Here is a 22,885-nt window from a genome sequence, read left to right as displayed (position 1 = left end):
CATTATGAAAGTAGGCCTCAAACTATTTGATCAGGCCCAGAATTGGAAACTACACTTGCCACTGGGTCATTTGGAGATATAAGAAACCAGTGGCCAATTTATCTCGTATGCATGCAGACACAGCTAAGATCGAGTACGTTTTTGGTAGAATGCCCCTTCATACCACAAAGTCTTTTTTGTTCGGGTGGTTAACTGACAATCTTTGTTTAAGTGCCTACACTACGTTATTATTTCTAATTTATTTCTCCACACCTAGATTTGTATTATTACATTTTATTTCATTTGTAAAGTAAAACAGAAAATAAAATTACAGAGCATTATTCACATATTCACAACTCCCTAATCCCAAAAGCTGCCGCACAATCTCCCCATTATCCCCCCCCCCCATAATGTTTTGCTGTATTCATTGTATCTGGTTAATAATTAGGAGCCAAGTTCAAATGCAAGCTTTAGACAATTTCAATGAGTGTTGTTGTATATAGAGGTAAAGTGTTTTAAAAGCCAAAACTTTTTGCTGTCTGTGTCTTTCTGGGACATTGGTTTATTGGAAGAAATATCCCTCCTTTCTTTTACAGAGACAGCTCAAAAATTCTTGATTTCCCATCGCTTTCTGTTTTAGAGACAGTAGTTACCATAAACAAGAGCAGGTGAATGTTTCTTCTATCGCTGAATAAAGCTTTGGAAAGTTTCAAACCCTCAGCACCGCCCGTGACTACTTGTTGCAGTCCCGGCCCCCACAAGAGGGTGCCAGTTCCCCAATGTAAGTGTCTCACTCCAGCAGACCGCAAAGTCGTGGACTCGATTACCAGCCGGCACGGCATCTTAATCCGCAAACCCACTGCGGGGGCCGCATGGCAGACATTCCAACCTGCAAAAACGAATTTCAGGGAGATTGCACTCTGCGCCCTACCCCCCTTCCCCCCACCAATTTAACACAACTAGAGGATGATCAAATGAAATACAATCAGTATACAGAGGTATATTTCTTCTGAGAGATATTAAAGGAACACTCTAACCAACATGACCACTTCAGTGATTTGAAGTGGTCATGGTGGTAGAAGTCAGAAACACTGCACATGCTGGTATATTCACAATTATGTGCTGGGGGCTAGTTGCACCCCCAGCACATGTGACTTACTGCTGGTGGATACTGCTGGTGGATACTTCTGGTGGTTAATGCTGGCTGGTACTGCTGATGGGTACCGCTGGCTGGTACTACTGGTGGGTACTGCTGGTGGTTACTGCTGGCTGGTACTACTGGTGGGTACTGCTGGCTGGAACTGCTGGTGGTTACTGCTGGCTGATATTGATGGCTGGTACTACTGGTGGGTGCTGCTGGCTGGTACTGCATGCTGGTACTGCTGGCTGGTACTGCTGGCGGGTACTGCTGGTGGGTACTGCTAGCTGGTACTTCTGGTGATTACTGCTGGTGGGTACTGCTGGCTGGTACTGCTGGTGGATACTGCTGGCTGGTACTGCTGGTGGTTACTGCTGGCTGGTACTGCTGGCGGGAAATGCTGGCTCCTCTGAGACATTAAAGTAGTGTGAGAAGCGGCGCTGGAGGAAGCATGCAGAGCCCATGCTTCCTGTATCTCTCCTCTCTGCATTTGATATCACTCCGCCTGTGACAGGATGGAGCCAGACTACAGGAAGCATCACCTCTGTTCTGACAGATGACGGCCCAGAACCGGGATATCGCACGGCACTTGCGGGTGTCAGGGAGCAGCAGCCCACCTCGCGGGAGACTTGGGATGTCTGGCATGGCGAGAGGACAACTGCCGCAGCATAGCCAAGGTGCCAGGCTGCTAATTCTAGTTGCCTAGGGTTTGTCGAACCCTGTATATATATATATATATATATATATATATATATATATATATATATATGGCAAGTGAATGTCAAAATAATAATACAACGAATTCACTGCAATCCACAGTATTCTTGTTTTATTAAAATAATAAAAGGTCAGCTCATTCATCCACGATCAAAACACCCCACTCTAAGATCGCATATCACATTTAATACTGTGCTGTGCAAAGTGAAGGTCATGTGTTCTATCCATTTGCAAGCTTACTTGTAAGCCAACTCTAAATAAGTCTTTTATTTAATAAGGAACTTATACCCTGTCCACTAACAATGGTAAGCTGAAACAGAAAAGGACATTTACACGTTTAATGAGAAGGAGAAGTGAACCTTTGTTATATCACATTATGCAAAGCTTTCACTTCATAAAGAGGTAAAATGACAATGGACAATATCTAGTACATGTTGTAGTTTTAGTGCTGAGCCTATTCTCCAGTGCTGCTGATTCAGCACTATTACATCAATTTAACTGCAGCAGCTCTGATAATAAGACATTAAGTATGTCCAAGACATATTCACCTGAAACAAAACCCAAATTTCTTACTTCAAGTGGTCTAGCCATATTACTAAAGGTAAAATGAATCTGTATCATGAAATAGGACTGTGCTGTTGTGGAGCAAAGTAAAACAGAAATAATTTGGAAATTCTGCCACTGTCCAGTAATCAGCAGTATGAAATCTATTCTTGCACTCTATATTAAACCTCTGAAATATTATGCATATGTCAGAGGTTTAAGCTGCAAACTTGGGAGCTGCTAATACTTGGACACTGCAGAGAATCATTCAAAATGTTCTCTCTGTTGGAAGATTTACCCTCACGTCTAAAATACTGGATTTTGCATCACTTTCAGTCTCAATACCAATGATCACTAGGACAAATAGAGATATGGAGTCTACTGAAAGGGGACACAGACAGAATTAAAAATTGATAGGAGCGCTAATATCTAAAACTAAGAAGAAAAAACATTTTTCCTCTGCATTCACTTTTGATAAAATAACTAAGTGTTTAGGGAGCAATATATTTAAAGCTCAACTCCAGCATATACAGTATTTTGTTTTTCATTTATTTTCTGTTTAAAAAAAGCTCTTAGTATAATACTCATCCTGTATACAGCACTGTACCCACAGATTTTGCAATACAGCACTGGTCAACTTCCAGTTGAATGACAACCAGCATCGTTTAACACTCTTCCTTTGATCCCAAGGTGTTAAGGACCTATCCCCTGGGGACACATCATCAGACCCCCTGACTGAAAAGAGAATGCTGCAGAGACCAGTACCACATTATCACATGGCACCGGTCTCTGCACCACTCAGTACCTGTGCACCATGGAAGTAGGGGAAATCATATGACTGGACCAAAGACCCATTGAAAAATGGTATGTATGCACATTAACCACTTTACCGCTGCTCACTGAGCTGCTACTGCGGCAAAGTGGCTCGATAACGTCTGACGACGTAGACCTACGTCGCCAGACATTACCCTCTCTCCCGCTGCATTCAGTCACAGCGGGAGTCGGGCCAGGGGAGGAGCGGCGGTGATCACCGCCGCTCTTACCCGATCGTCGGGGAATCGAGTGTGGAGATCCGCCCGCTTGTGTAAACAAAGCGGGCGGATCTCCTAAGTGACAGGCAGGGTCAGATTGCAGGGTTCAGCATAGCTGAATCTGCGATCTGTCCCTGTGTCACTCAGTCACACATTAGTAAGCGCCAGGCATACATTAACCCTTCCCTCTCCAATAAAAATTAACCCCTTCCCTGCCAGTGTCATTTTTACAGTAACAGTGCATATGTATAGCACTGATTACTGTAGTAATGTCACTGGTACCCCCAAAAGTGTCAAAAATGTCAGTCAAGGGTCCGATCTGTCCGCCGCAATGTCGCAGTCCCACAAAAAAAATCGCAGATCGCCGCTATTACTCGTTACAAAAAAAAACACCAAAAATGACAGAAATCTTTCCCTTAGTTAGTAAATGCAATAACTTTTGCGCAAACCAATCAAAATACGCTTATTGCATTTTTTTTTACCAAAAATATGTAGGAGAAAACAAATTGGCCTAAAATGATAAAAGATTTTGATTTTTAAATTTTTTGGGGGGGGGGAATTTCATATAAAAAAAAGTGAAAAATATTGTTATTTTTTCAAAATTTTCGCTCTTTTTTTGTTTATAGCGCAAAAAGTAGAAAATTGCACAGGTGATCAAATACCACCAATAGAAAGCTCTGTTTATGGGAAAAAAAGGACGCAAATTTTGTTTGGGTACGGCGTTGCATGACCGCGCAATTGTCGCTTTAATTCGCACAGTGCCGAATCGCAAAAAGTGGCCCAGACGTAAGACAGCAAAATCCTCCGGTGGTACAGTGGTTAAAAAAATGTTCATGAGTGCACCAAGAGAGGTGGGTCAGGGAGGGGCATGCTAAAGAGTTAGAAGGTCTGCCTGGTTTTGGTGCCTGCCTGTGGACCAGTTTGGGAGATCCCTCTTGGCTTTCTGTAATTTCTTCTTTTTCTTGTCTGAAACTTATCACCTGTACAAGCAATGAGGAGAAATCCGACGACAGTCATGGGCAGCAATAAACTCACATTTTATCGTAGTTTCAGACACAACACAAAGGGGGAAAGTAATAGAAAGGGTCTTAGATGCAATGCCCAAAAATGAGGCATTTTTGGATACGCATTTAGAATTTTATTAACTCCCTCACCCTTGCGAACCTGAGAAAATCCCCACAACATGCGTTGCTGAGCAGCCCAGTGGAGGAGGCCCTGAAACATCTGAGGCAAATAATCACTTTCATCTTTGTGGCAGCCCAAAATTTCCATAGCTACATGATCCTGGAGGACGCCCTTGATACAATTTGATCTGGTTAAAGCTAAATTGTCCTCCATCATGATCAAGAAGTGTATTTTTGTAATGTTGAACGATAAAGTCAAACTCTTTGAAAGGACCTGGGACTTTTGGATAAAATACTTGACAGGAGATTACGGAAAACTTTTCTGTTGTGCACCATTCCTGGATCAGCTGGTCGGTCACTATGGTGTTGATTTACTAAAACTGGTGCAGCTGTTCATGGTAGCCAATCAGCTTCTAACTTCAGCTTGTTCAATTAAACACTGACAAAAATACCTGGCAGCTGATTGGTTTCTTTGTAGACCTGCACCAGATTTTGTGTTCCCCAGTTTTAGTAAATCAACCCCAATGTTCTTTCACTTTTCATCCTATCCTTTCTTTTTCTTCTCATTCTTTGTACTCCTTTTTCTAAGGTTGTGGGATAGCCCCCATGGCATAAGAGAGGGGGGGGGGTGACCTCCAAACTCGAGTCACAGGACCTTATTGTATATATCTGCTAGTGGCCAGGATCTTCCAGGTACAGTGAGAGCACCTGCTGTGCTTGGCAGACTTCCCTGGCACTGACTATAAATGTAGCTACTCTATTGTTAATCATTAGGATAACAATAATAAAGCTCTTGCAGTCCTTAACTCGCTGGTTGTGATATCATGATTAATTGGATGGACAAGTTGACTCACTCTTTAGCTGTATTTTATTTTACATGCGTAACTGGTCACATACTTGAGAGCATATAATGTGAGTGTATCCTGTTCCTTTTTTCTAGTATGCACCTACTGACAGTGGAGGAATAGCATTGCATTTACTGTGTTAAAATTTGCCAAGCTTTCTCTGTACCCTTTCTTTGAAAATTTCAATAAAAACTTTTGGAAAAGAAAAGTGTCTGGGAAAAATTGTGTCTCGACTAGAGACCAGCCAATCAGCTTTTACATTTGAATTTTCTAAGCTACGTGTAAAAAATGAACGATAGAAGCTAATTGATTGCTACAGGCAACAGCACCAGTTGAGAGACTCAGACGCTATTTAATAATTCCTCTCAAAGTGTAGAGAAACCTCCTTAATGGAAATACAGACAGCATTTAAAATCTGACAGAAAAATCTACCCAGCAGAGACACAGATAACATTTAAAACCGGATTTTAAATTTCACATTAAAAATGTAAATCATATATAAATAAATCTCTAAATATGTAATGATGCTACATTCCGCCTGTATGCACCTTAGACCTTAAAACCAGTCTACCTGACATCTCCCCATGCATGTGCCAGTACTTTTCCCACCCCAAGATTTTCTTTGATGAATCTATGGAAAACATCTGCATCACATGTGAAATGTATCACAGAACACACATGCGTGTATGTTCCGCAAAAATTTGTAATACTGGCAGCACACATTCTAATGAAACATGCACGACAACCATGCCACCCAAACCTTCCTATTCCCAAATACAGATGGCACTAAAAATAATCTATACTTCCCTCATTTGCCCAGAAAAGCTTGCATTAACCTCATGATGCCATTACATCCATCAAGTTACAGTCATGCCCAGCCACCAAGAAAAGGCTTCTGCAGGTCATCCTACATCACATTCTATTGCTATAGGCATGGCCCACCAAACTATATGTCCTAAAAGCCTTCAATCTACTGTATACACAAAGTGTGTAAGTGGACACTTGAGAATGTAGGTAGAGTGGTGGAACTGTCACCTGGCATCATCTGACCAGATCTTCATGCTCCAGGTAGGGTGGGGTTGGAAGAATGTGGGGTGGACACTGGTAGCTCAGTATGTCGGAGATCCTGCTAGGCAGCTTAGTATGTCAGAGATCGCTCACTGATCAATGGCCACTATTCCCAAATCATGTACAGCAGGGGTCTTCAAACTATGGCCCTCCAGTTGTTCAGGAACTACAATTCCCATCATGCCTAGTTATATCTGTGAATGTCAGAGTTTTACAATGACTCATGGAATGTGTAGTTCCGCAACAGCTGGAGGGCCGTAGTTTGAGGATCCCTGATGTACAGTATGTGTACAGCTGATGCTGAAGCAAGCATGACCTCTCCAGCACATGAAAGTGAACATTGCTCTGTCTCACTGCTAATATATATATATATATATATATATATATCTTCATGGCAGATTCACAATTAGTAAACTGCACATGAACGTGTTGAAGTATAATTAAGCCAACCTGCTAAGCAAATGTTTATCTTATTTCAAATGCAATTTCCTACAAAAAATTGAATCCGTAGCTTTCATTAAAATAATACCTGGTGATCCTGCCATTTTATTGTTCAGGCAGTTCCTGTTATAGGGTGACAACATTCTGTTCATCTATCCCAACTGAGTTCCAGCATTGTCATCCTGTCACATGGGCCTCTGATGGAGATAAATGGCTGTTTTAACACACATTATGCAGCTACGGTCCACTGCTGTCACCGCCAGGAATACCCCCCTAACAAACTGCTGGCATGCACTCATGTACACAGGAAGTGGGTGTAAAGGAGCTACAGTAGATTAGCACCACTGAGATTAAAGAAAGAATAAAAAAGATGTATAGTATTTAAAAAAAAAAAAGGGAAGCATAGACTCTGGCACAGTTATTTTTTTAATTGTTGCTATATAAAAGAAAGTAAAATCATCAACCTCGCATTTGGTAATAAATGAACAGGCACTTTAATAATGGATACAGTCCGGTGAATGGAGTAGTCCTCTGTGTGTATATTGGTGTCCCATGTGTAAAAACCAGCTAAGCTGTTGGAAGATGTAACAAAACCGGCACTCCAATGCCTGTCAACGTGGCCCCAGTACAAGCAAAGCAGAGTAGGCTGAGTGACCCAAGTAGTACCAGAAAATGAATGGTTCCAGTGCTACTTGGGATACACAGCCCTTTAGCAATTTAAATGTCATTTAATCAGAGTTTACACCTACTTTAAAAAAGGGCATGTGTTTATATATTTAGCAAAAATGTATTACCGTAGATCTGTTGCCATGCCAAAATTCAGACTCTGCCTGAATATATTTCGATTCAGTAGTTTTAAGAAGCATGGTTTATTTCTTGTAGCCTTGGATACAACCAATAGCTAATGTTTTGGTAGCATTACGTCAACTGAGATTGGATTATTCATCAAAATTCAGATATTCTATATACAGACCAGCAATAGTTTATATCAATGATAACAGTGCTAATACAAGATTGAAAACTACTGTTATTTAACAATAGCTCCTTCGTATTTCAGAGCTACAAAAATACACAATTGCAGTTTCCAGCCTGATCTACTAAGAAATGTATCTCAGTATCAACCACATATCTCCCACATACTTTAGTTGCCATTTTTTGTGGTTTTGGTGTTTTTTTTAAATGATTTTAATTATTTCAGATGTCGATTCAGGCAGACATAAGAGAGTATATTTAGTAAAGGAGTTATCAATGTTCACTTAGCAAATTGAAGCTGTGTTCACTTCACTAAGGGTTGGTTCACAGCTATGCATTTTTTGGTGCTTTTGCAGAAACGCACTACAGTCCATCTAAAGCGGAGTTCCACCCTAAAAAACATTTTTTACCTAAAAATACCCCCGGGACAGTCAGAGCTAGTGAATTTAAGCAACGATAGTCTCTGAACTGTTCCCTGTTTCACTTACCTGTAAGAAGAAATACTTACCGTGAAAATGTCTTGTCCAGTGCTGCCATCTCAGGTGTGGGCAGCTGAAGCCAGAGTGTCCTCTTCGGTGACGTCAGGCTCCCAGAATGCCCTGCACCGGCCCTGCTCGTCACTTCCGGGGCAGGCACGTCATCCCTGAAAAGCTTCTGGGCATGCCCAGAAGCTGTTCAGCAGGGAATGACGCGCCTGCACCGGAAGTGACGAGCGGGGCCGGTGCAGGCGCATTGACTCCTGGGATTGATGACGCTCATCTCCCAGGAGTCAATGCAAGGAGGAAATGACATTGTGGGCCGCAGAGGGAGGAAGAGGAAGGAAGGTAAGTATATTTTCATTAAATACAAGGTAAGTGAAACAAAAAAAAATTTTTTAATCATCCAATTCTTTTTCAGGTTTTTTAAAGCAAGCAGAGGGTGCAAAGATAATTTTTAGGGTGAAACTCCGCTTTAACATGATTTCCTATGAGACACATTCACATCTATACTTTTTTCAGGAGCTGTGTTTTTGGAAAGGGTCAGGGACTTTTTTAAGTCCCCGTTCACACCATGACAGTGGAAGCGGTCAAATCAGTGCAACTCCAACTCCATCGGAGTAGCACCGTTTTTGAAAGTAGTTCTTGCACTTCTTTTTGCAAGTTCAGATACAACTTGCATAGACATCTGTGCATGAAGTCACAGATGTCTTCCAAATAGCACCTGAAGTAGTACTACTCTAAAATCATGCTACTTCAAGTGAAGTAGCACGATTTCAATCTTGCGATTGGTGTTGATAGGGGGCTAAAAGCAAAACAGAGCATTTTTGGTTCAATGGACTTCAACCTAGTTTCACACCACTGCGTGGAAAACAATGCATGTGATTCACACAGCAATCACATCACTTTCTTGTGCACATCAAATGCGATGTCTGTGTGGTGCAATTTTCTGTGGCTCAAATCGCATTACATCCACACAAAAATGGTGCAGGACCCTTTTTTTCTCCGCACCTGAATCGCATCACATGGGTGTTCACACCCATGTGATGCAATTCTGGCAATTGCACTGCTTTATGCGGCCTGTTTCGGGATGTCATTATTCTAACATTGACACCCGTAGCAGATCACAAGGACACTGTGTGATTGCAATGTGGTGTGGGAAAAGCACAGAATTCACTGCTTTTCCTGCATCGCATCAGTATGAACCGGGGCTCAATGGGGAAGCTGCAAAAAGCATGTCGTGCATTTTTGCCACGAGCAAAAAATGTGGCAAATAAATGCAAAATGCACAGCAAAAATGGATCAAAAGCAAACTGCATAGGTGTGAACCAATCCTTGGGCTGCATTCACACCTGAGCATTTGAATGGCAAGCAGATTTGCCACGATTCTGTCCATGACTTCAAAACGCCCAGGTCTGAATGACAAATCGCATAATGCACATTTCAGATGCCATTCATTTGAATGACACCTAAAAATGCAGTGCAGTTCTGCCACAATTGTGGGGTGATGAATCGCTCTGCAATCACGACAAACTGCATTGCAAGAATCATGCCGCCCAAAAGAAGCTCCTGAACTTTTTTTGGGCGACAAGCTTCACATGATGCGGTTTGAGGCGACTGCAGGGACAATCGTGGCAGCACAGCCCTGCGATTTCAGGTGCCATTCAAATAAATGGCATCTAAAATGTGCATTGTGCGATTTGTCATTCACACCTAGCGGTTTGAAATTGTGGGCAGAATCGCGGAACATTCACTTTGCCAAGTGTTTATTTTCTGCTCATTAGGCACAACAAAAGGTGATCTCAGGGCACAACTGAAAAGGGCAATGGCCTACCAGCTTAGGGGGGATGGTTCAGCCCACAGACAACTGTCCACAGTGCTGCCACAAGCCTAAGCATGTTGTGTATTTGTATGACAGGGAAAAGCCTGTCTGATCATTTCCTGATAAGCAAAGGCTGTCTAATGAAAAAGGAAGCTTTGATGACTTTCATTACAGAAATATTTTTACTATATTATCTCTTTTGTTTTTCAAACCTTTGCACAGCATAGCGTAGCGGAAGTGTGCCCACATGGCTAAACTAATAATAGATAGAATTTATTTTTAGCAGATCAAAACAAATAAGCTATACATAATCAGGTCTTCAAATATTAATTAGCTCATTAAGAGTCCATGGTTATTGCACTTTACAGACACTTCTGGCATTGACACAGTCACTGTTCAAAGCTGTTTTAAACTATTTTAAAATGGCACTACACCCAAAACCATAAACGTAATATATTGTGGATTTCCAATCATTAGATGTGGTGGCAGCACCAGTTTTCTTTTTTAACCACTTTAAGACCAGAAGGATTTGCCCCCTTCCTGACCAGGCCCTATTTTGCGATTCAGCACTGCGTTATTTAATGGACAAATGCGCGGTCATGCGACACTGTACCCAAACTAAATTTACGTCCTTTTTTCCCACAAATAGAGCTTTTGGTGGTATTTGATCACCTATGTGATTTTTATTTTTTGCGCTATAAACAAAAAAACAATATTTTTCACATTCTGCTATATGACATTCCCAAAAATTTTTTTTTAAAAATCAACATTTTTTAACATTTTAGGCCAATTTGTTTTCTGCTACATATTTTTGGTAAAAAAAAAAAAATGCAATAAGCGTATTTTGATTGGTTTACGCAAAAGTTATTGCGTCTACTAACTATGAGAAAGATTTATGTCATTTTTATTGTTTTTTTTTTGTTTACAAGTAATGGTGGCGATCTGCGATTTTTTGCGGGACTACGACATTGCGGCGGACAGATCGGACCCCTAACTGACATTTTTGGAGGTACCAATGACATTACTACAGTAATCAGTGCTAAAAATATGCACTGTTACTGTAATAATGCCAATGGCAGGGAAGGGGTTAACCCTGTGGGTGATCAAGGGGTTAAATGTGAGCCTAGGGGAGTGATTCTAGCTGTGGGGGGGCGTGGCTTCTGAGATGACCATAGAGACATGTGATCCTATATAGCAGGATCACATGAGCTCTGTGATTATCCCAGAGAGAAGAATGGTCAGCTGTGTTTACAACAGCTGACCGTCCTTCTCTCTCAGCGGGGAACGATTGCGGGTGTCAGGTAGCAATCGGAGCCACCTGACACACACATCTGCTTCCCCGCTGACGAGCGGGAGCGCGCTGCCCGCGGCGCGCGCTCGCCCCCTAGCCTTCTGAGAGCAAGCGACGTAGACCTACATCGCTTTGCCCAGGAGCGGTTGCGTTAGGCGGTCGGTAACTGGTTACATTTTTTTCCCTCTGTTTTAACCCAGTGATCTGACCAGTGACACACCTCCTGTATTAGTGTGCCTACACTCTGGATGAAGCAGCACAGGGGCACCTTTGGACAGCAGCATTGTCATTCTGGGGGGAGGGTAGTTATAGATGTACCAGAAGCGTTAGATACACTTACCAAATTGAAGCCAAACTCAAACAAACAATGCAGCAGTTGTGTCCCTTTGTAATGTTTCACATATATAAAAAAAAAAAAATCTGACCATTGTAGGTATCCCTTTCAGTGTTAAATTGTTTGTCCAAACTAACTAACCAAATTGTTTGTCCAAAACTGTCTAACTTCTATATCTGCAGGACAGCTTGTCCTGTTGAAAAACAACAGACTTGCTGGCTAGATCACCAGGTGAAAAAAAGAAAGCCTAAAAATAAAAACTAATACAGCCATCACATCTAAGAATTGTCCGTAAATTTACAGACAATTGTATATGTCAATTGTAGTGCTGGCAGCTTCTATCTCACAGATAGCGCAGTGTTTCTCCGCATCTGTCACCTCTAAGAATTGGCAAGCTGCAATATAATAATTGCTTGATTTTGGGTTTAAAGAAGAACTCCATTTTTCCACAAACTTTACATAGTTAAACCTGGCCCAAATGAACTATATCAGTCATTAACCTGTGAGGCCGCTGGATGTTCAGTATAAACTGTATGTAGCTGGGGCGTAGATACAGCACTGTGTTCTGGGTGTGAGCCCAGACTTCATGTCTAATACCCAGAACACAGACGAGTCTACTACAGCAATACTCAGCCACTCAGAACAGGAAATGTATTCTATCAATTAATACAAAGTTTCCTCTGACTGGCTGAGTCAGAGAGGGAGGCTGATGACGTCACAACCTCTGACTCAGCCAATCAGAGGAAGCTTTGTATTTATTGATAGAATACATTGATTGCTCTGAGCTGCGGTAGACACTTCTGTGTTCCGGGTATGAGACTGTAAAGAAGCTCCGGACCCTTTTTATAAGTCGGAGCGACAAATCGCAAAAAGTGGCCTGGACGTAAGACAGCAAAATCCTCCGGTGGTAAAGTGGTTAAAGAAGAGGAGGATCAGAAAGACAGGATCGCACAGCCTTTATACACAATGCAGAGAATTAACCCCTTAGGTTCCACAGTAACAAGCATGCTTTACTGCATATACACACTGATTTTACTGTTGTGAGTTTAGTAACACTATAATAATGCTTTAAATGTATAATGTAAAACTCCTTTCTAACAGCAAACAACACACCATTTCTGATGTTACCTTTATTAGCCAGAAACACCTCTTCTGTGGCCCTCTCTGACATAGTTTCACTTGATATTGGGTCCTGACTTGATAGCTAAACCCTGCCATCTGCTATCCCTCTGTCCAATAAGTATGCCCTAATTGGCCCCTAAAACATTCTCGTTAGTCCATTTGACAATCTAATAGCGTTTGGAGGTCACTTAGCCATAAAGTTAGACCCCAGTAACATCCTTATTGCTAATTTGTTTCAATACATCACACTTGCTTGAGTATAAAATAAGGGCTAATTGGTTGATCTGGACAGCAAATCAAATTTAAATATCTACATAAACATAGTGACATCATTGTATAATTCTAGGCACACAAAGGTGGTTGTAAATATATGTGTAGTACACATAGATGTTTGTCCATTTCATGACATTTTGGTAACTCACCAAGCACAACATAGTGTACCAGTCAATTACTTTATCACTTTATTTTATAGATAAAGGTTAACCTGACAGAATATTAAAACATAAAATTATATAAACATAGGCCTTTGTGTTGTTTGCAGGAAAGCATAAAGGACAAACAACGAGGGTGAAAATAGAAATACCTGTCATTTATTATTTAAAGGATCATTAAAAATGCATAATCCTCGTTCGTTATGACAAAAGGAAGCAGCAGTGCTGAGCAGCACAAAGGCAGACAGTGGGATAGAGGTGAGAAAGATGGACAAATAAGTGGAATGATAGGTGGAAGACAGACGTTCTCCTAAGGCTGTCTAAATAGTTACACCTGTAGAAATCAACGAGATTTGAAAACCTGTTAACTGACACGACCATAGCTCTGTTGTTGCTACTTTCTTTGGCACATATATAGTTAAACAACTGCTGCTGGTTTCTATGGAATTGGCATCCCAGATAACTCCTTGACTGAGCCCATGTTGAATCATGTTGTGTCCAATGCAAAAAGCAACTATCCCTAGCAATGATCAGTTTTGTTGAATCACTTGCAATTGTTATATGTGCTTATCTACTAAAGCATGAAGTAGCATATCGAAGCCACTGACCTGGCTACAGAAAATTGTAAGCTGGTGTTTTTCTATGTCATTCTATACTTGGAAAATCATCATTGCCCTTTGCAGTCTTTCTTGAATTGACCTAATGGTGTGTAGCCAAGCTGAGTTGTCCAACTATAATAGTAATATGCATGATTTGAAGGCATCATCATCTTATGGTGGCCGTATACTATAACTGCTGCTAAGAATAATAAATGCGTTCCAATAAATTAAAAGCTCTGTAGGCATGTGCACATCTGCTTATTGACAAAAAGCAGTTAGTTACTATGGGGTTGATTTACTAAAACTGAAAATTGCAAAATCTGGTGCAGCTCTGCATATTAGCGTCTAACCTCATCTTGTTCAATTAAGGCGGAGTTGCAGCATGTACAAAAAAACAATTAAAAAGTCAGCAGCTACAAATACTGACACTTACCTGTTCAAGGTTTCCCCCGACCTCAGCACCCAAAGCTGTTTTGTTCATTGGCTTTGGGCGCAGGCACCAGCATTGCAACTAAGGGAAACTTGCAATGAAGTCTTCAGGCTTCACAGCCACTTTCCTACTGTGCATGTGTGAGTCACCAGAGTCATCCCGTCGTCTTCCGGGACACACAAAGGTCCCAGAAGGCAGCTCGGGGAAGGAGGAGGGCCCAAATCACTCAAAAAAATTACAAACTTCGCCGCGGCGGGGTACACAGGAAGTGAAGAACAATAACAATAGAAAACAAGGTAAAACAAACACACAAAAAAAAAAGTTAGCCAGTACATTTTTTAGATGCATTAATTGACTGGATGGCGCAAACTCTTATATATGGGTGGAACTCTGCTTTAAGCTTTGACAAAATACCTGAAACCTAATTGGTTACTATGCAGAGCTGCACCGGATATTGCCCTCTCCAGTTTTAGTAAGGGTTCTTCACACGGGCGGTCTGTATGTCCGTTTTTCCTCACATCCATTTGCAGATGAAAAACTGACATAATGCATGTCAATGAGATTGTGGATGTCAGCGGATGACCATCCGTTGACATCCGATTTGCGTCCTTTCCGTTCAGTTCCGTTTTTTGGAATGGAAGAGAACCCTATTTTTCTTCCGTTTAAAAAATGGAACGGACGCAAAAACGGATGTCAGCGGTATCATCCGCTGACATTCGCAATCCCATTGACATACATTATCTCCGTTTATCATCTGCAAATGGATGGGATGATGAACGGACAAATGGAACAGACCCTCCAAAAGTGCATCTGTGTCCGTTTAAAAAAAAAAAAAAAAGTCACCGAGCAGAGGAAAAAACTGAACGGACCGTGTGAAAGGACCCTTAATCAACCCCTGTATGTCCATATTAGCCACAATAAATAGTAAAAAGTAATTTTTCCAACTCATCCAGATACAGAAAAACAAAGTCTGCAGCAATAAACATTTATGTGGGCAATGAAAATAACATTTCTTTTTTCTGTTTACTAGACAGGGAACAGAGCCATGGTCACATAAAATTTAGTCACTGCGAAAAAGGGTATAATCAAAAATACAAACAAAGCAGTATACTGTGAAATACACTCTTTATAGATGAAGTTAGATGTTGGTAATATAAATGGTTATCCTAAAGTACAAGGAAATAAACATGAGTGCACATATAGTCTAAAATTGAATCATCAAATGCATAAATGTATATTGTGTGTTGGGTCTGTCTTAGCTGGTATCAGCTCAGACATTGCTGCCTGGAGCCTGGATGCAGAATAATAACCTAGGGTAGCATGACTAAAAATAGGGATAAGCAGAAACTTGGCTACCCTCTGATATACAGCAAAGGCTATGGAGCTGAAAGCCCTACTCTGTATCTCCTCATCTTTGGAATATGTATATCTATTAGAGATGGTTACTGTGAATTAGAACACAAATAAAAACTAAGAGACTGCAAGAAAAAAGGATATTTATTTGTGTGGCTGTTTATGTACCCCCTGCAATGGATAACTTTGGTTATTTATAGCAGATAGAAAATAAAAGTGGCTAAGAAACCTTCAAATTAAAATCTTGGTGTGGAATTTGCAACAATATTCTCTGCTTTTGTTTCTCAGTGCCTTTCTAACAGGAGAGTTCTTGCAATATATATCTATCTATCTCTCTCTCTCTATATATATATCAATATATATATAGATATATATATATATATATATATATATATATATATATATATATATATATATATATATATATATAAAAGCTGGTCAGGACAGCACTTGCTTGACACATATCACAATGCTTCAGGTGCAAAGCAGAAAAGGAGATCACCCAATCTCCAATATATAGAAACAACAGTAGTCCAATCTGCAGCACCTTGTATATTTAGTTACAAACTCATCAAAAAGACCGTTTCTGACCCATCAAGATCAGGTATGACATACCTGTCTTTTCATACCTGATGAAGGATCTTGATGGGTCTGAAACTGCTGTTGAGTTTGTATCTCTCCTAATAAATGTACAAAATGCTGCAGATTGGTCTACCATTGTTTATATAAAATAGGGTTCATAGTAGGGCTGCATGATATTGGAAAAAAAGTACATCACAATATTTTTTTTTCCAACGATATATATTGCGATATTGAGAGAGCCATCAATCCAGGCTAAAGTCAACAATTACCTTGGGAAGTAGTGCAGCAGCCTTCTTCTGATTGTACTACAGAGCCAGCCAGGGTTAATGTTACTGTAGTAGGATTTGGGAAGTAGTGCAGCCGGAGCCTTCTTCTGATTGTCATTGCAGTTGCACCATACAGGGCAGGCCAGGGTTAATGGTAATGTAGGGAACTGGGTGGACAGGGAACTGCAGGTTAATAAGACACTGACAGTGTGACTGTGCTGTGGAAGGCAGAGAAGTAGGGACTCACAGTGGTGGTAGAAGGTAGAAGAATACAGCCCGACATCCGTCCCACATGTTAAGTCTGCCCTGCAGCTCTCCTGACCGAGCGGTGAGCACGGCACAGCGGACCAATCACGTCGTGAGTATTGGCACAGCGAACCAATCAGGTGTGTAGGCATGCTTGATTGGTTCCCTGTGCCGCTGCTCACGGGGCGCTGCTCATGGCGCGCTGCTCACCGCTCAGTCAGGAGAGACTTAACATGTGGGACGGATGTGGGGCTGTATTCTTCTACATTCACTGTGAGTCTCCAATATCGCATGATCCGGCGATGTGACTATCGCCCATGCCCACAGCACGATATTCGATGTTACATCGAATATCGTTCAGCCCTAGTTCATAGCCCTTGGTTTCACTTTTTTTTTGGAATGAACTCTGGTTTCCTTCCAAAACCCTATATATATATATATATATATATATATATATATATATATATATATATATATATATATATATGTATATGTATATATATATATATATATATATATATATATATATATATATATGCCAGTGGAATCACTGGCTTCTGGCTACTCTGGCCCGAAAGTTATGGGACAACACTATTGTGAAAAGGTCACAAGATTGTAAAATCTGTCCCAAAGACTAAAGTAAATGTGATACTGTCAGTGCTACAAATAAACAAAAAAAAAAACCATTCACTTATTTAAATATACACATTGGGGTTAATTTCCTAAATCTGGAGAGTGTAAAATCTGGTGCAGCTCTGCAAAGAATCCAATCAACTTATAGGTTTTATTATCAAAGCCTAATTGAACAAGCTGAAGTCAGATGCTGATTGGCTGCCATGCAGAGCTGCACCAGATTTTGCACTCTCCAGTTTTAGTAAATCAACCCCATTATCTGCTATGCAGCAAGGCAAGCATAGTCATCAAAGCCTACATATCATTATATTTTCTATGCACAAATATATTTAATAATTGAATATAATTATTATATGTATATATGTAATGCTAAACATTAAATATAAATAATATGTAATGCATATATGTAATGTAAATGTTTCAAATGAAATGTTTACATACATATAATTATTATATGTATATATGTAATGCTAAACATTAAATATAAATAATATGTAATGCATATATGTAATGTAAATGTTACAAATGAAATGTTTACATACATATAAATTGTTACTTTGCACAGTATTACTGTTATGACTGCAGTGTGCCTGGCGTGACCAAGCATGGTATACAATATAGTTCTGTGAACAAAACCATGTGCCTGTAATAAAGAGACACCTTTTTCAAAAGTATTTTAGCTTTTCTGTTTGTCCAATTCACAGATTCAGACCCATGTTTAGGGTACTATAATCTTATATAAGTAAGGTTGGAGCATACAATTTGACCGTAATTATTTATATATATATATATAATATATTTGAAATTCTATGTTACATTACATATTAAATAAATATATATAAAATGTATATAAAATATATTTAAAATGTGTAAATATATATAAAATATATATAGTTATATAGTTACATAGTAGTTGAGGTTGAATAAAAACAACAGTCCATCCAGTTCAACCAGTGCAGGTGTAGTGATGTATCCATTTCCCATAATTCTGAATGTTGTGATCTTTGAATGTATGTAAAATGTATATAAAATATATATAAAATGTATATATATATATATATAAAATCTATAAATAAATATATATATACAATTTGAGCAACAATTCAGTACAAAATGAAAGGAAATGAAAGGAAATACATGTAAATGTTTTTCATCAGCCAGAAAGTCATAACTACAAAATGGCATTTGCAGTAAATAATATTGGACTGACACCTTTGCCTGGGGCAAGAGGTTATCAGTATGATGTAAAGCTAATTATGTCCACCTCATCCCATTCTATTTATAGATAACAGATGGTTGATAAAAGCTCATACCTATGGTAACTTTAAATCCGGAAAGCCTGGCATTGACTTGAAATGCCGCTATAGCTTGTAAGAACTGAACCCTAACATCTGTTTAAGTCATTTACTGCAAACCAAAATAAAAATAAAAATATTGCACCGTATTTCAGAACTGAGAGAAGCATTTGTCTACGTAGAATCGTAGCTTTGAAAGCATTTCATTAAATAAACATCTTTCTGGCATCATTAAAGAACATTTCTAAGATAGCCAGCAGCTCCTTAAGACTAGTGACCTGTTTAAGTTGTGACGAAAGCTGGAATTACAAAGCCTACCAAGCAAACAGGAAAGTATCAGTCAACAACAGATCGCTTACTTCTGTACATTTATTTCACGGAGAGGCACAATTCAACTTTTCTTCCATCCTAGCCCAATTTTTTTTATTGTTGAAAACTCCCAGTAGGTATTGTTTGTGTCCACACAGGTAAAACAAGAAAGATTGTTTCAATTATTTAGGCTGATATATGACCCCCCCTCCCATCACTGGAGCCATCTGTTCTTTCAGTGCATCCATAAGGTCAAAGAATCTACTCCCCCTGGAAGTGATTAAAGAGCAGCAAGTCTCCGTCACTGTGTGTAGCCAGAGACATGTGAGTAGGGAGCACCTGTGCCTAGATGGTAACCCCAGGAGGTGAGCTGATTGGCCAGGGAATGAGAAGAAAACCTGCTTCTCTCTATTTGTCAATGAACAGATCTAATGTGTCACCCTGCCCCAAACAGCCCAGCCCCCAATGGTCTCAGCTTACACAAAGTATTACGCTTGCCTCTGAATATTATAGTTCGCCTAGCGTAGGACAAACCGGGGGGGGGGGGGTGGCTTTGACGCAGCTGGCCAGCTTAGTCTATTGAACACTGCGTGGAACTCAGAATCCCTGGTTTAAGCAGGGCTTAAGTGTGTCCAGAAGGGGATCACCCAGCCCAGCTCTCTATAGTCTCCACACACAAAGCTAACACACCACAATAAGGATCCTTCATTTACAAAAAAAGTGTCAGTTATTTTCAGCTGAAGCCAATGAGATGTAAAAAGGACAGTCACATGGCTAAAATAAAGCTCCATGGTGCTGATGAGCCTTATGTCTCTGGCCAGCCTTTTGTGTTCAAACTGCAGCAGGAGCCTGGGTAGACAATAGAGAATGCAGCATGCCTTGTACATGAAAGCATTGTGTAAACACACATCCCCTCCTCCTCCTCCCTATGTCACTGTGCTGGCTTACCTTCAGGCAGGCTCCTGGCTCCTTGCTGCACCCTGAAGATGCTCAGCTCAGCAGTGTTATTGTTGTCACAGCTTCTTCCTGGATGTCTGTGTGTGTATGTGTGTGTGCTGCTCGGTGTCAGGTGCACGGCTCAGCTCGTCAAGCTGTCATTGCATGCAGGTCTATGTGCATCTGTCAGGATCGCTCTCCTCCAAAGCTCTAGAAAAGCCCTTGTCGCTGCTGAAGTGCTGGACAGCTCATTGCCATAGACACACTCGAGCAGAACTGAACGCCTCGAGCGTTTCCTGCCGCTCACAGCGCCACCTAGGAGCGAGGAGTGTGCACGCCGCCGATTGCAGCCTTATTCTAATCTCGTGTATCCCTCGGAGAGGGAATTATCCCTTCTCTGCCAATCACATGAGGAGCAGCAGGGATGTCAGAGCGCTGAGGATGGATAGAAGAAATACTTCTCTGTCTGCATCTTCTGTCATATAAGTCAATGGATCAACACCCAAAATGTTTCCTTTCCTTTTTATAAGATAGAGAAGGTAAGGGTTACCGATGAATTCCTTGTATGGATCACTGTACAGCCACTGACCAGTGTTGTGAAAGCTGATGGCTGGTAATTGTAGTTCCACAAGTGAAAGACCAAAATCACAGTTGATGCAAACATATAAAATGTTTATTGGTCCAACAACAAACGGAACCACTTCTGGACCGGAAGGTTTTACCCCCTTAACGAGCCAATTTTTGCAATACGGCACTGCGTTACTTTAAATGACAATTGTCGGTTGTGCGATGATGTACCCAAATAAAATTGATGTCTTTTTTCATTTGATGGTATTTGATTATTTTTTTGCACTATATACAGTATCTCACAAAAGTGAGAACACCACTCACATTTATGTAAATATTTTATTATTTCATGTGACAACACTGAGGGCCGGTTCACACTCTTGCGAGTGCGGCGATCGCATGTAATATCGGAGCGCACTGCTCCTTCATTACATGCGATCAGATGTGCGGTGCGAATTCAGCCATACACTTTGTATGGCTGAAATTCGCACTGCACCCGCACAAAAGACGCACAGGACCCTTTTTTCCAGCCGCATCAGAATCGGATCGCACAGTGGTTCACACTTGTGCGATCCAATCCTGTGCGAACTGTCAGATCGCACTGCAATATGCGATCAAACTGGGGGTGTCGTTAACATTTAATTGTCACCCCCTGTGTATCGCATATGGCAGTGTGAACTGCCAGATGTGCGTTTGCGATGTGGGAACAGGCTGCAAATTCGCAGCCTTCCCGCATCGAACAAGTGTGAACCGGGACTCAAGAAATGACACTTTGCTACAAAGTAAAGTAGTAAGCGTACAGCTTGTATAACAGTGTCAATTTGCTGTCCCCTCAAAATAACTCAACACTCAGCCATTAATGTCTAAACCGCTGGCAACAAAAGTGAGTACACCCCTCACATTTTTGTAAATATTTTATTATATCTTGCCATGTGACAACATCGAAAAAATTACACTTTGCTACAGGGGCGTAACTACAGGGGTTGCAATTGCAAATGGGCCTCATGTTCCAGGGGGCCTGTGTGGCTCCCCTGTACACCTGGATAGGAGGGGTGGCAGAGGCAGCATGTAGAGAAATCACTGTCCTCCTTTTTCCTCCTGTAGCTGCAGGAGGAAAATGGAGGAGATTGGTTCCTCTGTATGCTGCTCCCGCCACTCCTCCTATCCAGTTCACCTGTGTTCTGCTGTCTCTGGGCCCCTGTGTGCTCCCTTGGTTCCCCCCCCCCCCCACACACACACACACACTGTGCACCCTTCCCGCTTATGCTGGCTGCTGCAGGGGATGTGTCACAATAGAGAACCAGGAAGGGGTTGGTAAATATGTAATTTACCAGCTCCTTCCTTTTCTGAATGGACAGAGCCATAGTCAGTGATGTTGTAAAAAAAATAAAGTAAAATGATAAAAAAATAATTCAATTAAAATACCAAAAAATAAAAACTACTGACACCAGTGGGTGAACTTTCAGGATCGCAAAGGTCACACTTGCAACCGGGCCCTGGCATTCCACCACCGTGGGGAGGAGGCCCCAAGATGGCAGGAAGGGGGCCCACTGCAGAACTTGTGAAAGGGTCCCACTGCCAGACCGTAATAAAGGGCCCCGCAATGAGAGTAAAGGGCCCCAGGATCAGTGGGAAGAGCCCCAGGCTTGAAGGGAAGGGCCCCGGCCAGGGGTCCGAGGGGCCCATCATGGTTTCTTACACCGGGCCCTGAAGGTTCTAGTTGCGCCTCTGCTTTGCTACAATGTAAAGTAGTGAGTGTACAGCTTGTATAACAGTGCAAATTTGCGGTCCCCTCAAAATAACTCAACACACAGCCAATAATGTCTAAACCGTTGGCAACAAAAGTGAGTACACCCCTAAGTGACAATGTCCAAATTGGGCCCAATTAGCCATTTTCCCTCCCCGGTGTCATGTGACTCGTTGGTGTTACAAGGTCTCAGGTGTGAATGGGGAGTAGGTGTGTTAAATTTGGTGTTATTGCTCTCACTCTTTCATACTGGTCACTGGAAGTTCAACATGGCACCTCATGACAAAGAACTCTCTGAAGATCTGAAAAAAAGAATTGTTGCTCTACATAAAGATGGCCTAGGCTATAAAAAGATTGCCAAGACCCTGAAACTGAGCTGCAGCACGATGGCCAAGATCATACAGTGGTTTAACTGGACAGGTTCCACTCAGAACAGGCCTCACCATGGTCGACCAAAGAAGTTGAGTGCACATGCTCAGCGTCATATCCAGAGGATGTCTTTGGGAAATAGACAAATGAGTGCTGCCAACATTGCTGCAGAGGCTGAAGGGGTGGGGGGTCAGCCTGTCAGTGCTCAGAACAAACGCG

At 41.2% G+C, this 22,885-nt stretch overlaps 1 protein-coding gene across 1 annotated transcript in view; it reads right to left on the bottom strand.

Moving 5' to 3' along the window:
• Positions 1-20,242, bottom strand: part of SRRM3 (serine/arginine repetitive matrix 3) — a 547,157-nt gene extending 526,915 nt beyond the window's left edge. The window contains exon 1 of the mRNA XM_082246736.1: positions 19,996-20,242. The gene's annotated coding sequence lies outside the window, so the exon portion shown is untranslated. The remainder of the gene's footprint in view (positions 1-19,995) is intronic.
• Between the last annotated feature and the right edge of the window lie 2,643 nt (positions 20,243-22,885).

The sequence above is a fragment of the Pelophylax lessonae genome (genome assembly GCF_965119305.1).
Source record: "Pelophylax lessonae genome assembly, chromosome: 2".
NCBI lineage: Eukaryota > Metazoa > Chordata > Amphibia > Anura > Ranidae > Pelophylax > Pelophylax lessonae.
The sequence above is the reverse complement of the archived record's forward strand: the minus strand, read 5'-3'. Positions and strand labels throughout refer to the sequence as shown.